Genomic DNA, 14,895 nt, shown 5'->3' with positions numbered 1-14,895 from the left:
CACCGGACCAGGATGCCCAGGTAAGTTTTACTGGTTTTCCTGACCATTTCTGAGGTAGGTCAGGGACCCAGTTGGACCCTTTCAAATCACCATGTAACTGGATCACTTGCCATGCAAGTTGCCTGGTTAACCCCATTTTACATGACAGTTTGAAAGGGCCTGCTGTCTGGTACAGAGGTGCAACACTCAGGGAAAATAACTCAAGGGTTTTTAGCTCAGCTTGCAACATCACAGGGACCAATCTTCATTCCATCAAGGACATCTACAAGAGGTGGTGTTTTAAGAAAGCAGCCTCTATCCTCCAAGACCCCCCACCACCCAGGCCATGCCCTCTTCACTCTGCTACCATTGGGAAAAAGGTACAAGAACCTGAAGACGAGGACTCAGCAGCACAAGAACAGCTTCTTCCCCTTTGCCATCAGGTTGCTCACACAAACCGTCCAAGACTCTCATATGCATAAAACAATATTTATTTATATAGATGAATACAGACAAACTATACACATACAGGATAAGTATGTGCATTATGTCTGTATGCTTTGCACTGAGGACTGGAGAATGCTGTTTTGCTGTGATGACAATAAACTTGACGAGGTTCCTGAATGAACAATGAACCAAAGGCACTGCTTTTCTTTGACTTTTTATTGGACTATTTTGATTTATTTTGTATAAATGTTTGCACTGTGATGCTGCCACAAAACAACAAATTTCATGACATGTTCACAATAAAATTCTGAATCTGAATGCTGTTACAGTGCCAGTGACCGGGGTTCGAATTTAGCATTACTGTCAGGAGTTTGTACGTCTCCATAGGTTTCTCCGGGTGTTCCGATTTATTGATTTACTCCCATTATTCAAAGTGTACCAAGGTGTAGGTCAATTTGGCAGCACAGGGTCATGGTCCAAACTGTGCTGCATGTCTAAAAATTTTTTATTTTCAACTGCATTTTCAGTTCCAACTGCATTTATTTCAATTCAACAGGTCAAAAAGGCAACATACAGTTTCAAGGCAGACTGAGTGTAATGCGCGTTGAAAGAACCAAAGACTTGTAGATCCAAACCAAGGTTTTTATTAATTAAAAGACTGGAGCATATCACAAGTAGGTCGACCAGTCCAGAATGACCTGGTCTGGCCAGGAGCAGTCCTTGAAGACCTGCCAGTAGTTGTGGCTACACTCTCAGCCAATCACAGTCATCCTACACTATCATCTGTACATATACACATTGGAGTTAGAATCTGTACTATCACATTCACCCCTTCTTTGAGAATCGATCCCAGGGTGAATGGAGGTTAAGGGCTGTACCGGTCAGGGGTTCTGACCATCCAGCGTGACTGCTGTGGCGCCGGGATTGGGGTCACTGGAGTCGTGTCGCCAGCAGGCCCGTAGGGTGTGGCCACTGCTTTGCTCAATTCCCCAATGGCGTTGTCGACAGGCTGGCCTGAGCTGGTGGGGTGGTGCTGGTCCCTCTGTTCAAGCACATGACCTGGGGGAGAAGGAATAGGGGGAGGTTGGGTGAAAGGCACTGCTGCACCTGATCCGGCTTTGCTAAGTCCCTTATCGAGACTGTGTCCTCCCGTCCGTCCGGGTACTCAACGTAGGCATCATGTGAGTTCGCATGGAGCAGAGTCACTCGGTCAACCAAGGGGTCATTCTTAGAGTACCGGACGAGGCGTCGTAAAAGGACTGAACCGGGAACCGTGAGCCATGCCGGTATTGTCGTATCCGACTCATCGGTAAAGAGAACATCCTTTCATGGGGGGTGGCATTGGTCGTGGTGCATAGAAGGGAGCGGATGGAGTGTCGGGCACTAGTGAACACATCCTGCCAGTGAGAGGTGGGGAGACCTTTGGACCGGATGGCAAGCATAACCGCTTTGCAGACGGTGGCATTCTCTCTTTCGACTTGCCCATTGCCGCATGGGTTATAGCCGGTGGTCCTGCTTGAGGCAATGCCACGCTCCAGAAGGTCTGCTGCAACTCCGCACTCATAAACGAGGACCCCCTGTCACTGTGGATGTAACTGGGGTACCCGAAGATGGCAAAGATGCTGTGCAGGGCCTCTATAACTGAGGAGGCAGTCATGTCTGAGCAGGGCACAGCGAACGGGAAGTGGGAGTACTCGTCGATAGCAGTAAGGATGTAGGTGTTATGTATGGTTGGTTGACAGTAGGGGCCCCTTGAAGTCTACGCTGAGATGCTCAAAGGGGTGGGTGGCTTTGATGATGTGGGTGTTCTCCAGACGGAAGTAGTGGGGCTTGCACTCAGAGCTCACTGGGCAGGCTAGGGTCATGGAGCGGATCTCCTCGACCGTGAAGGGCAGGTTGCGAGATTTGACAAAGCTCGCGAACCTAGTGACCCCTGGATGACAGAACTCCTCGTGGAGTTTCTGCAGCCTGTCCAGTTGCATATTGGTGTGTCCCCCTGGAGAGCGCATCTGGCGGGTCGTTGAGTTTACCTGGCTGATACAGTATGTCATAATTAAAGGTGGAGAGCTCGATTCTCCACCTGGCAATTTTGTCATTCTTGATCTTATCTCGCTGGGTATTGCTAAACATGAAGGGGACCGCGCCTTGGTCGGTCAGCAGCGTAAAGCGCTTGCCAGTGAGGTAGTGTCTCCAACGACGTACTGCCTCGACTATAGCCTGGGCCTCCTTCTCGACAGAGGAGTGTCGGCTCTCAGGACCCTGGAAGGTTCTGGAGAAGAAGGCTACCAGCCGGCCGGCCTGGATCAAAGTGGCTGCCAGTACAAAGTCAAACACATTGCTTTCGACTTGAAATGGAATGGACTCGTCGATGGCGTGCAGCATTGCAGCAGCGATGTCCAATTTGATGTGGTCGAAGGCCGCTCTGGCTTCGGTTGATAGGGGGAAGGAGGTGGTCTTGATGAGTGGCCGTGCCTTGTCGGCATAGTGTGGAACCCATTACTTCGACGTAGTGTCGGCATAGTGTGGAACCCATACTTCGACGTTAGGGATGAAAGCGCTCCAATGGATGTTGAGGATGGAGCGGAGACAACGCTGGTGGAAGCGTTCTAGGAGCCGTAGGTGATGCCGGTAGAGGACCCATGATTCGGAGCCGAACAGGAGTGTGGGTATGACAACGGCTCTGTATACGCTTATCTTTGTGAGGTTTTTCAGTTGGTTGTTTTTCCAGACTCTTTTGTGTAGTCTTCCAAAGGCGCTAGGGGTTGGGGGAAGTCCTGGTCAAGGGTTATTGATGCAGAGACTTGTAATGTAGAAAATGGAGTCCTGCGTGATGATGTCATGCAACGTGTGCGTGATGACGTCATGCAAACAGTGGGGCCTGAAAAAACAGTGTCGGGGAGATGGTGTTGCTGCCTGCAGCCAAAGGTAAGTGCTGGGGGTCGCTGCTTGCTGTCGGTGGTGGGGCGGTCAGCGGTGGTGGGTCCCCAGTCAGTGGCGGGTCCCCGGTCAGTGGAGGCAGCGTGTCCCTGGTCGGCGGTGGGCGTTAAGGATGGGGCTGGGGCCTGGTCGGAAGTTAGGGTGAATGCCATTGCGGTGAGGGTGGGTTGTACCTTCCGCGCTCGGCGTCTGCCCCGCGATGTCAGGCGTTGCCGTGTGGTGGAGTCCTCACTCTCATTGGACAAGAGCTCTGAGGAAGAAGTGCTTGAAATGGAGGGTGGCGATTTGGCTTCACGAGGAACTGTGTTTGACGGCGGCCATTTTGGAGCGACAGACTGCAGCAAAGTGGCCATCTTTAAGGCTCTTCTGGCACTTGGCTTTTCTCGCCAGGCACTGGGACCTGCTGTGCTTGTTCTTCCCGCAGAAATAACACTTTGGGGCTGCATCGGGCAGTGTAGCGGCAGTAGTAGGGTAGAGGGAGGGTATCCTACTCACATCAGAGTGTGGAGTCCAGCCCCCAGAGTATATGTCCATACTTAAGACCACAGGCTCCATCGTCTCTGTGATCCAGATCACATCCTCTAGGTTTTCTCCCCCGTGCTCTAGCAGGCACTGCCTCACCTCATTCAATCGAACCCCGGCCACATAGGCATCCCGAATGAGATCGTCTGTGGTCTCCGCAGCAGTTCTGTCTGTGCAGGCACAGTCCCTGCCCATTGGCCTTAGTGCCTCACTATAAGCTTTACAGGACTCACTGGGCTGTTGCCTCCTTGTAGCAAGTTTGTACCAAGCATAGACCCTGTTCACTGGTCGCTCGTAGAGCCCTTTCAGCACCTTCATGGCTGTGGCGTAAGTGGTCATGTCCTGGACACTCTGGTAGACTCTCGGGGACACCATAGTCATCAATATTAGTAGTCGACGGCTGTCCTCTATCACAGCAGGATCAGAAAGCTGTAAGTATGTTTCAAAGCATCTCACCCAGTGCTTAAAGTCATTCGAGGCTGTAGATGACTGTGGGCCAATGTTGAGGCATTCCAGCCGTAGCAGATGCTCCATCCCCTCAAAATTTATTTTAGTTAATAAAATTGTAATGCGCGTCGAAAGAACCAAAGACTTGTAGATCCAAACCAAGGCTTTTATTAACTAAATGACTGGAGCATATCACAAGTAGGTCGACCAGTCCAGAATGACCTGGCTAGGAGCAATCCTTTAAGAGCTGCCAGTAGGTGTGGCTACACTCTCAGCCAATCACAGTCATCCTACACTACGTACATATATACACATTGGTGATAGAATCTGTACTATCACACTGAGATATTGTAGGCAAGAGAGAAGCATAGCTGAGAGAAGGGCAACATTGGCAGCTTAATTTTCCAGGATGCAGATGCTGTGGGCATAATAAAGATGGTAAGAGGAGGGGAGCTGTCCTTTTATTTAATTTAGAGGTACAGCAGGATAACAGACCCATCAATCGCACAAGCACATACCACCCAAATAAAACCATGTGACCAATTAACTTGCTCTTAACAGTGCTCAGAGAAGATATCGTTTTTACACATATTTTAATGACAGCTCAGTGGAAGATCTTTCCACCCCATGAAACCCATGCCACCCAATTAACCTACCTACCCCATACAAATTGAAGGGTGGAAGGAAACAACGGTATCCAGAGAAATCCCACGCAGAGGACAGGGAAAATGTGCTCAATGAGGTCTTCCATTCTAGATCCTCCAAGATGTCCCGCTTCTACTACCATCAACTCAACCGTTACACGCATCTCCTCTATTTTCCGCACATCTTCCCATGCTCCTTCCACCCCAAGTCACAAGAACATTATTCCACGTTCTCACCTATCACTCCACCTGCCTCTGCGTTCAACATATATATCCTCCATAATTTCCACCACATTCATGATCACATCACCAGACACATCTTCCCCTCACTGCTTTCTGCAGGGACCACTCCCTATATGACTCCCTCATCCTCATTACGACCTAACAAATGCCCCCTTGGAACCTACCCCTGTGACCCCAGGGGGATATATATGTTGAACGCAGAGGCAGGTGGAGTGATAGGTGAGAACGTGGAATAATGTTCTTGTGACTTGGGGTGGAAGGAGCATGGGAAGATGTGCGGAAAATAGAGGAGATGCGTGTAACGGTTGAGTTGATGGTAGTAGAAGCGGGACATCTTGGAGGATCTAGAATCCTTCACTACCATTTGGTGCCATAAACAGCAATATTTCACTTGTAAATCTGCAGGGATTACCTATGCATCTGGTGGTCCCATTGTGGCCTCCTCTACATTGGAGACAGGACACAGACGAGGAGATAGTTTCATTGAGCACCTTTGCTCTGACTGATATCCCAGTGGCCATTTTAATTCTGTGCCCCATTGCACACTAACATGTCTGCCCATGGCATGAGGCCACCCACAAATTGGAGGAATAGATTTCAGATTTATTGTCAGAATACCTACAACCCTGAGATTCTTTTATCTGCAGGTGAGCAGAATTACCACTTATTGGTAGTGCAAAAAAAAAACTGTACAGAGTATACATGTAAACCAATAAAGAAAAGAAAACATTACAAATCTAAACAGAATGACTGTGCAATGCAGGGGAAAATATTTTTTAAAAAAATCAATAAAGTGCACAAGTCAGTGTTTAAATGAGCCCATGATTGAGTTTGTTGTTGAAGAGTCTGATGGTGGAAGGGTTGCAGCTGTTCCTGAACCAGGTAGTGTGAGCCTTATGGCACCTATACTCTTTCCTTATGGCAGCAGCGAGAACGGAGCACATGCTGGGTGGTGTGGATCCTTGATGATTGCTACTGCTCTCCAACGGCAGCGCTCCCCATATATGTTCTCAATAGTTGGGAGGGTTTTGCCTGTGATGTCTTGGGCTATGCCCATTACTTTTTGCAGGGCTTTATGCTCAGGGGTATTGATATCCCCATACCAGGCCATGATGTAGCCAGTCAGTACACTTTCCACCACACATCTGTAGAAATTTCCCAGGATTGCTGGTGTCATATCAAATCTCTGCAAACTCCTGAGGAAAGAGATGTGCTAACATGTTGTTGTTGTTTAATTGCTGATGCAAGCATTCTCCTGATGCTACTGTGCTGTTTTTGGACTTTTTTCAGTTTTGTTCTGAAAACTGAAAAAGCTGAACATCTGCTCCCAAGCTTTTCAGATATGGGGTGCTACACTGTATTATTGTACTGAGCCACACAGTTGCAGAAGTAAAGTAGAGTAGAGCTGCTAAGTACACAGCCCTATAATGTTGGAGATTCTGAAAGAATGATCTTACCAATCCTCACTGATTATGGTCTGGAGGTGAGGAAATCCATAATCCATTTACACATTGGGGTATTGAGTCCCAGGTCTTGGAGTTTGCTGATCAGTTTTGAGGGGATGATGGTATTAGATGCTGAACTATAGTCAATAAAAAGCATCCTCAGGAATGCATCTTTACTGTCTAGGTGTTCCAGGGCTTTGTGTAGAGCCAGAGAAACAGCATCCACTGAAAACCTGTTACTACGATCGGCGAACTGGAACATATTCAGGAGCTGACATGATTCAACACCAGCCTTTCAAAACTTCATCACTGTTGATGTAAGTGCTACTGGTCAATAACATCTAATGTGATTAAATGCTTTGATCATGGCTGGTTGGTCATGGCCAGAATTAACACAGACCCAAGTAAAGGACTGGACTCACTACTATTTTCCTATCATCACAATCGTTCCACAGCAGACAGTTCTGGTTCACCAAAGCAACAGCAACTCATACACAAGTCTGCTCTTAGACCACAGCTCAGTCTTCCACACCATTATTCCCTCAGTGCTGTTCAAGAAGCTCCAAACTCTAGGCCTCTGCAACTGGATCCTTCACTTCCTCATCAGAAGACCACAGTGCGAATTGGGAAAAATCTCTCAATCAACACGTGCACCTCAAGGATGGCTTTAGCATGAAAGGTTTGGGGGTACATTAGGAGTAACTTCTTCACTCAGAGAGTGGTGGGAGTTTGGATGGGAGAGGTCTTGAGGGTAATGGAATGGGTGCAAGTCAGTGGGATTAGCAGAATGATGTTTCAGCACAGACTAGATGGGTCAAAAGGCCTGTTTTCTATGTTGTAGTTTCTATGGTTCTATGTGTGCTGAACTCACAGCTCTACTCACTCCATACCCATGACTGTGTAGCTAGGCATAATATGGTATCTATAAATTTGCCACGGTTGTCGGCAGAATAACAGACAACAATGAAGTGAACAGGAGAGAGATAAATCAGCTGGTTGAGTGATGTCATAGCATCCACTTTGCACTAAACATCAGCAAAATCAAGGAGTCAATTGTGGACTTCAGGAGGAAATCCAGAGAACATGAACCAGTCCTCATTGGGGGGTCAACAGAGGAGTGATTAAAGAACTTCAAATTCCTGGGTGTCAACATCTGAGGATCTGTCTTGAAGATACAATCACAAAGGAGGCTCACCAGCAGCTATACTTTGTGAGGAATTTGAGGAGATTCCATATGTCAATAAAAACTCTTGTAAACTTCAACAGGTGTGCTGTGGAGAGGTCTGGTTGGTTGCATCACTGTTCGGTCTGGAGATGTCAACACACAGACAAGAAAAATCTCCAGAGGGCTGTTAACTCAGCCTGTGACATCACAGGCACAATTCCATCTAGGACATCTACTAGCAACCTCTATCCTCAAGGACCTTCACCCAGGCTATGCCTTCTTCATTCTGCTATCATTGAGAAAAAGATACAAGCCCGGACGAGCACTCAACTGCACAAGGACAGTTTCTTCCCCTCTGCCATCAGATTCCTGAATGAACAATGAAACACAGACGCGACCTCACTTTGTCTTTTTCTTGGACCATTTATATCTAGTTTGTAAGGTGGTTTATTTAAATATTTGCCGTAAAACAAAGAATTTTGTGACACATTCATGACAATAAATTCTGATTCTGATATTCTGTCTGGGCACTCTCCAACCAGATAGTATTAACATAGATCTTTCCTTCCTGTGAAGGCTGCTTGACCTCAGTTTCTCCAGAAACTATATATTAAACAGCATTCAAAGCAACTGCAGACTTTCTTGTTTAACCCCAGATTATTAACATGTGCAAGAGCAATGGTAGCTGGACTAAATGACTACTGCCCAGTGTCACTGGCCTCAAACTTCAGACAATACAGCACTTTCAGCTCACAATGTGGTGTCAAGCAATGGAAACCTACCCAACAAATAAATCCTTCCCTACCTTTCACCATAACTCTATTTTTCTTGCATCCATGTGCCAGTTTAGTCTTTTAAATGGAGGTCCTGAATTCCCAGGAATTTCACCGGGAAAAAGTAGGGTCATTGCTCGTCTGCAGTGTGAAAATGTAAAAAAAAACTTACCCCTGACCTCTCCCTAATCTTTCCTCCCTCAATTTATACAAGTGCCCTTTGATATTTACTACTCTAGCCCCATGAAAAGGGTGCTGGCTGTCCACCATTCTCATAATCTTGGAGACCTTTAAGTCATCTCTCATCCTTCTTCACTCCAAAAAGAAAACTCCATTAACCAGCCTCATAAGTTACATTCTCCAAGCCAGGCATCAACCTCTTAAACCTTCTCTGCATCCTCTCTATAGCTTCCACATCCTTCATGTAATGAGGCGACCAGAATTAAATACAATGTTCCAAATGTGGCTAATCAGAGTTAAATGGAATTACCTCAGGACTCTTCAACTTAATTCCCCAACTCAAGAAGGCCATCATAACGTGAACCTTATGGCCAACTTGAGAGGAATTAACACGTTCTAACACACCCTCCCTCTCCGACCCCCCTACCCTCCCTCCCTCTCCAAACCCCCTCCCTCCCTCCCGCTCTCTCCAAACCCCCTCCATCCCAACCGGGGCCGGGGCCCCCATCAACCGGGGCCGGGGCCCCCATCAACCGGGGCCGGGGCCCCCATCAACCGGGGCCGGGGCCCCCATCAACCGGGGCCGGGGCCCCCATCAACCGGGGCCGGGGCCCCCATCAACCGGGGCCGGGGCCCCCATCAACCGGGGCCGGGGCCCCCATCAACCGGGGCCGGGGCCCCCATCAACCGGGGCCGGGGCCCCCATCAACCGGGGCCGGGGCCCCCATCAACCGGGGCCGGGGCCCCCATCAACCGGGGCCGGGGCCCCCATCAACCGGGGCCGGGGCCCCCATCAACCGGGGCCGGGGCCCCCATCAACCGGGGCCGGGGCCCCCATCAACCGGGGCCGGGGCCCCCATCAACCGGGGCCGGGGCCCCCATCAACCGGGGCCGGGGCCCCCATCAACCGGGGCCGGGGCCCCCATCAACCGGGGCCGGGGCCCCCATCAACCGGGGCCGGGGCCCCCATCAACCGGGGCCGGGGCCCCCATCAACCGGGGCCGGGGCCCCCATCAACCGGGGCCGGGGCCCCCATCAACCGGGGCCGGGGCCCCCATCAACCGGGGCCGGGGCCCCCATCAACCGGGGCCGGGGCCCCCATCAACCGGGGCCGGGGCCCCCATCAACCGGGGCCGGGGCCCCCATCAACCGGGGCCGGGGCCCCCATCAACCGGGGCCGGGGCCCCCATCAACCGGGGCCGGGGCCCCCATCAACCGGGGCCGGGGCCCCCATCAACCGGGGCCGGGGCCCCCATCAACCGGGGCCGGGGCCCCCATCAACCGGGGCCGGGGCCCCCATCAACCGGGGCCGGGGCCCCCATCAACCGGGGCCGGGGCCCCCATCAACCGGGGCCGGGGCCCCCATCAACCGGGGCCGGGGCCCCCATCAACCGGGGCCGGGGCCCCCATCAACCGGGGCCGGGGCCCCCATCAACCGGGGCCGGGGCCCCCATCAACCGGGGCCGGGCCCCCATCAACCGGGGCCGGGGCCCCCATCAACCGGGGCCGGGGCCCCCATCAACCGGGGCCGGGGCCCCCATCAACCGGGGCCGGGGCCCCCATCAACCGGGGCCGGGGCCCCCATCAACCGGGGCCGGGGCCCCCATCAACCGGGGCCGGGGCCCCCATCAACCGGGGTCGGGGCCCCATCAACCGGGGTCGGGGCCCCCATCAACCGGGGTCAGGACCCCACTTACCCGCTCACCTTTCCTCATTACCCCCCCCCCAAACACCGGGTTCCTCAGCGAGTCCTCGCCGCCATCAGATGTCTGTTGGCCGCCTCGCTCCCACTAACCGTCGCCTTCGCCGCACACCCCGTCGAAAAAGGCGCCAAGCCAGCCTCAAGCACGACCAGCCTATCGGAAGCCACTTGAGCGTGCGGCCACCCAATCAGAGTCGCGTGTGACTGGGCAGGCGTCGTCAGGCGCCTCGTGCTGACCGGCGCCGCGTGACGCGGCACCGTGGGGCCTGCTCCCGCCGCGGCGTTTTGCCGAGGGCGGGTGGACGTGCTGGAAACGGGGCCCCGCCACCTGCTGTGACCCGGGAGCGTCGTGAACCCGCTGGTGGAGAGAGTGTCGTGGCAGCTGTGAGCAAGGCAAAGGAACTCCGTCTGTCCCCCGTCCAACATGCATTGGGTGAGGAGGGTCATCTGGGCTGGGAGGGCCTGCTCCCGTGGTGTGTCTCAACGAAACCGAAATAGTTCTATAGTTTGAACGGTTTCACAAATGGTATTTTATCAGGTGTTTAAAATGATGTTGGTCTGTAGCTCTGTACTACTTAACGCTTGTTGCTAATAGAAAACATTGCCCAACTTGGTGCCTAACCCTCCATCCAACCACTTTGTGAAGGGAAGCCATGCTGAGTATCCCTGAGAAGACTGTACTTCACTTTGACCAGGATCCTTTGGTGCCTACTGAAGCAAAGTATTCATTATGGTCCTCCGCCTCCACCTCCAGGCTCAGCCCTACCTTCACTCTTGTCATCCTCCTGCTCTTTGTGTATGTGTGGAATGCCTTAGGACAGAGGTGTCAAACTCAAATTCACGGAGGGCCAAAATTAAAAACTTGGACTAAGTCGAGGGCCGAACTAAATATTTATTGAAAATTTTCAACAACATCTGCATGTTTTCTCTTTCTTTCAACATATGTAATGTTAAACTTTAGGAGGATAATGTTACAGGTCAGGAGTAGGTAGCTCAAGTTCACCCTTTGCTTGACCTGAGGGAAACCTATTTGGTCCCTGTGGAGATATAGTCAGCATTCACAGGCTGTGTCCATTTTGGCCTGCATCAGGACTCAGCATTTCCTGCTCACTCCTCAGGCTCTGGGCCTCTATTCACCCTCGACCCACCATCCCTCTACCTGACCAGTCCTTTACCCAACCTCTACTCACCCCTCACTCCACTCGCTCTGCCTCTACCCACCCCATCCTATACACGCCCCTCTACTGCCTCTCCCCTCAACCTGTTCCTCCCTCTACCCGTCTCTCACCCTCTAATCACCCCTCCCCTACTCACCCTGCCCCTCCCCTTTTACCTCTTCCCTATCCACCCCTCCTTCTACTCATCCCTCCCTCTAACTGCCCCTCGCACCACCATAACTTCCCCTGCCCATTACTCCTCACCTACACTCTCTGCCCACCCTTGCTTACCCACCCACTCAGGCCCAGCTCGCTGCCGATCAGCCTTTACGGAACAGCGGGGGCCGTGCGCAGCCTGCCATGTCCGTCGCACCGACAGGAAATCACAGGCACTCGCCAATCCGCCGCACCGCTCGACAGGTGGGAGAAGTGACTGGTTGTGCGGGGAGCCTTCCAACTGGCTTGCCAGCTGATGACATCGACAGACTTCTCGTGTTACAATTTTGTTTTCCCCGTTCTCAAAGTTTGCTCGGTCAACCTGCAACACTCTTGCTCCCTCCGTGTCCCGTGGATCTGATGCCTGGGTGTTGTTAGGATTCCCAGCAGAAGGTTTGTGGAACTTTACCATTCTGGATTCCTTTTTGAGAATATTCTGGCCATCTAGCCACCTCATCTGTTTTGTCAACCACAGTTACTCTGTCTCTCCATCTTTTCCTGTTTGTGGTAAACCTATCAAGATCCCAGTGCAAGTGGTCTCTCAACATCCTCCACATTACTTGTGTACTTTCTCCCAAGAACATCTATTCCTAATTTACTTTCTCTAGTTTCTGTCATCCCATTGTAATTGGTCCTTTCCCAATTAAACACTTTACCATTTTGTCTCCTTTTATGCATGTCCATAATTATGCTAAAACTCAGAGAGTTGTGGTGACCATCACCTAAATACTTCACCACTAATAGATCTGTAACCTGACCGGGTTCATTATCCAGTCTGGCCTCTCCTCTAGTTGGCTGGTCCACATACTATGTCTGGAATCCTTCTTGGATGCTCCTGACAAATTCTGTCCTATCTAATTCCTCTTGAAGTAAGGAGGAGCTAGTCTATATTTGGCAAGTTGAAGACTCCCTGTATTTTCTGCTCCACACCTCTGTTTCTACGCGTCTGCCTGCTAATCTGTTCCTATGTGTCCTGAGGGCTATTTGGGGCCTAGAGACAACTTCCAATACAGTGATTACTCCCTTTTTCTGATTTCCACCCACACCTCAGTGGACACCCCCTCCATGACGTCCTCCCTTTCTGCAGCTGTGATACTATCCCTGAACAGTAATACTATTCTCACCACCCCTCCCCCTTTTACCCCTATCCTATCCCTTTTGAAATATCTAAACCCTAGTACGGGCATCAGCCAATCCTGTCTTTGTACTGACCACATTGTAATTCCATTTACAGATCCATGCACTGAAATGGACAACAACTGACTACATTTCTGCTTCCTCCCCTGCCTGTCCTCCCACACAAACCCACAACACATTACATCATCCTTTCCACCTACTCTATTTCCGGTCCTCACATTCTAATTCTTATCCCCTGTGAGAGTATAGATTCTATCACCAATGTGTACATGTACAGATTGTAGTGTAGGATGACTGTGATTGGCTGAGACCTACTGGCAGGTCTTAAAGGATTGCTCCTAGCCAGACCAGGTCGACTTGTGATATGCTCCAGTCTTTTACTTAATAAAAAGCCTTGGTTTGGATCAACAAGTCTTTGGTTCTTTCGACGTGCTCTACATACCCCTGCCAAACTAATTCAAACTTTCCCCAACAGTTCTAGCAAACCTGCCTGCCAGGATATTGGTCCCTCTTGAGTGGCTAACGGGCAAATTCTCCATCTGTCATATCACTTTTACAAAAGGTCAAATTGTCAATTAATGTAAAGTAGTCAGCAAGAAAGAGTTCATGGTCAGTGTGAAGGGCAAGGCTGGCAAGTTTCTTGTTTACAAAGGATATTATAGTTTTGGTGAGAAAAAGAGGCGTATGCTAAATGCAAATGGAAGGTCGAACTTGGATTATGTGGTTAATGGCAGCATTCTTAATAGTGTGGAAGAACAGAGGGATGTTGGGGGTCCAACTAACCCACCCCTCCACTTCTTCATCCAAGTCATTGATAAAAATTACAAAGTATGGGGGTCTCAGAACAGGTCCCTACAGAACACCACCAGTCACTGACCTCGATGCAGTTTATGTTTCATCTACTACCTCCCTCCTTTAGGTTGACAAGCCAATTCAAAATTCATTTAGCCAGGTTAATAGGGATTCCGAGCTTGATAACTTTCTGGAAGAGCTGGCCATGGGGAACCTTATCAAATACCAAACTAAAATTGATATACACCACATCCAATCTACCTTCAATTTGTTTTGTCTCCTCCTCCAAAACCTCAGTTAGGCTCATGACGCAAGACCTCCCCTCACATATCCTCTCTGACTATAAGACTATACTTCTCCAAGTGCTCGTGAATTGTGTCCCTAAGAACACTGGACAACAATTTTTTCAAAAGATTTGCTTTTGAAAAACTGAATTTCATGACTTGTTCATGACAATAATTTCTGATTCCTGAAAATAAACTGGGGATTATGATAGGCAACTTCAAGCTGAACACAATCATCTTGGTCCCCTCCTAAAAGTTGAGAGTTGACTTTCTGTGCACAAATCCACACTGTTCTTAATCAGTCCCTGCCTTTCCCAATGCACGTAGATATTGTCTCAGAAGCCCCTGCAGTAACCGGCCCATGGCTAATGTTAAACACCATGTTCTTTAGTTCTCTGATGTCCTTGCAGCCTTTCATGAATAAAGGCACAATATTAGCCACCCTCAATCTTCCAGCACCTCACCTATGCCTAGAAATAATGTAAATGTCTCTGCCATAGCTATTACTTCCTTTGCTTCTCACAATGTCCAGGGATACACTACCAGACCCTGAGGATTTATCTATCTTTGTGTTTTAGGATCTTCAACATTGACTCTTTTCAAGACTTTTTTACCTCCCTGTTTCCTTGCGTTCGTGATTTTCTCCACAATAAAGGCAAATGAGAAACACCAATTAAGGACCTTGCCTGTGGCATCACCCAAAGATGACCTTGTGCTTGCTCTTTGAGGGGCCATACCTTGATGAAGGGCTTAAGGCCAAAATATTTATTGTGTATTTTATCTTTCCTATGTAAAGTACATTGTTTGGCCTGCTGTTTCTCCAGC

At 50.1% G+C, this 14,895-nt stretch overlaps 1 protein-coding gene across 1 annotated transcript in view; it reads right to left on the bottom strand.

Moving 5' to 3' along the window:
• LOC138748257 (paramyosin-like) overlaps nucleotides 1–10,611 on the bottom strand; it is an 83,761-nt gene extending 73,150 nt beyond the window's left edge. The window contains exon 1 of the mRNA XM_069908106.1: nucleotides 10,578–10,611. The gene's annotated coding sequence lies outside the window, so the exon portion shown is untranslated. The remainder of the gene's footprint in view (nucleotides 1–10,577) is intronic.
• Between the last annotated feature and the right edge of the window lie 4,284 nt (nucleotides 10,612–14,895).

This window comes from Narcine bancroftii, chromosome 13, assembly GCF_036971445.1.
Source record: "Narcine bancroftii isolate sNarBan1 chromosome 13, sNarBan1.hap1, whole genome shotgun sequence".
NCBI classification, from domain to species: Eukaryota; Metazoa; Chordata; class Chondrichthyes; order Torpediniformes; family Narcinidae; genus Narcine; species Narcine bancroftii.
This window is presented reverse-complemented; position numbering and strand designations above follow the sequence as displayed.